The following is a 1,502-nucleotide window of genomic DNA, read 5'->3' as shown; positions in this document are numbered from 1 at the left end:
AAAAAAAAGAAAATGCATTTATCCTTTAAAACCTGAGTAAATGAAACCAGTCTATAATCCCTGAAGAAGGCTTTTGATTAGAGTGCTTGCAGAGAAGGTAAATGTTGAACTCTGTGTGAACTGAAGGCTTTTGTGCAATAAGCTAAATGTCCTCCTTTGACAATAAAGTTCATGCCATGCCTTGAACTCTTGCCAAATCAGCCTCCCTTTCCCCATCAGTAACTATGACTAAGGATTTTCTTTTTGGATGAGGACTTGAGAGATACCAATTACATTTTAACTTCTGTGTCAATTCCTTTCATGATATAGAACAAAGCAGCGGATAGGAGGAAGCCAGTGGATGCAAAAAAGCACAAGGATGAGATCTGAGTAGTGGGCTGCAGCTCTTTGGCTGCTGCAGCTGTGTTGCTTTAGCTGTGGGTCCTGTGGGAAGATCCTAGTGTGGCCTACAGAGTATAGTCACTAGATAAATATGAAGACCATCTTGGATTAGCTAGTACAGAGGGGCCATGAGGTTACTGTGTTGACATCTACAGCTTCTTATTGATCCTTCCAAGGTATCTTTTCCCAATTTTGAGGTTTATCCTGTGCCTTTCACTAAAGAAGATTGTCTTACTTATACTGACAAATTGATTAAGGAATGGCTAAATGAACTGCCAAGACTCTCACCTTGGAAGTATGCCACAAAGATGCAAGCTGTGTTTTTTGAAAATTCAAACGTTGTCAAAGAAAATTCAAAGCTTTGAGAGAGGGTTGTTTTGAAAAGAAGCTTATGAAGACACTGAAGGAGGTCAAATATGATGTTGTAGTTTCACATGCTCTTAGTCCTTGTGGTGAGCTCATAGCTGAAGTCCTTGGGATAGCTACTGTCTATACCCTTTGGGTCACTCTTGGCAATACCTATGAAAAATACTGTGGAGGACTCCCTTCCTCCCCCACTTCTTATGTGCCTGTGGTCTTGACAGAATTGACTGACAAGATGACATTCCCATAGAGGGTGAAAAATATGCTTTTCTTTCTTTTGACTTTTGTTTTGAGAGTTTTGATGTGAAGGATTGGAATCAGTTTTACATCAGTGTTAGGTAAGCCTGGCCACTCTGCAATTTTCTTTTGCCTTTTTTTTTTTTGAGGGCAATTGGTGTTAAGTGACTTGCCCAAGGACAAAAAACTAGTAAGTGTTAAATGTCTGAGGCTGAATTTGAACCCAGGTACTCCTGATTCCAGGGCTGGTGCTCTATTCACTGTGCCACCTAGCTGCCTTTCACTCCAAAAATTTTTTTATATCTGAAGGTAAATGGGTTGTTGTTTAAAGTTATGAGGATCCTTTGTTTACTTTTTGCTGAAAAAAATGGAATTTGTCTTTTACTATATGACTTAGTTAACTATGAAATAAAGGTAACTGCCCTATCTATAACTGCTACGTTATGAGCTAAAGTTTCGATCTTTAAGCAGAAAAGCAGGTTCACAGAAATAAGTGACGAGAATCACATAAATGAAAACTG

General features: G+C 38.9%; 1 pseudogene; it reads left to right on the top strand.

Annotated features, from left to right (window-relative positions):
- Positions 1 to 358: 358 nt before the first annotated feature.
- Positions 359 to 1,502, top strand: part of LOC138174924 (UDP-glucuronosyltransferase 2B15-like) — a 67,275-nt pseudogene continuing 66,131 nt past the window's right edge.

Source organism: Petaurus breviceps, unplaced genomic scaffold (genome assembly GCF_028583685.1).
Source record: "Petaurus breviceps papuanus isolate PSGF00001 unplaced genomic scaffold, PetGlider_PUasm1.0 76, whole genome shotgun sequence".
In the NCBI taxonomy this organism is placed as follows: Eukaryota; Metazoa; Chordata; class Mammalia; order Diprotodontia; family Petauridae; genus Petaurus; species Petaurus breviceps.
This window is presented reverse-complemented; position numbering and strand designations above follow the sequence as displayed.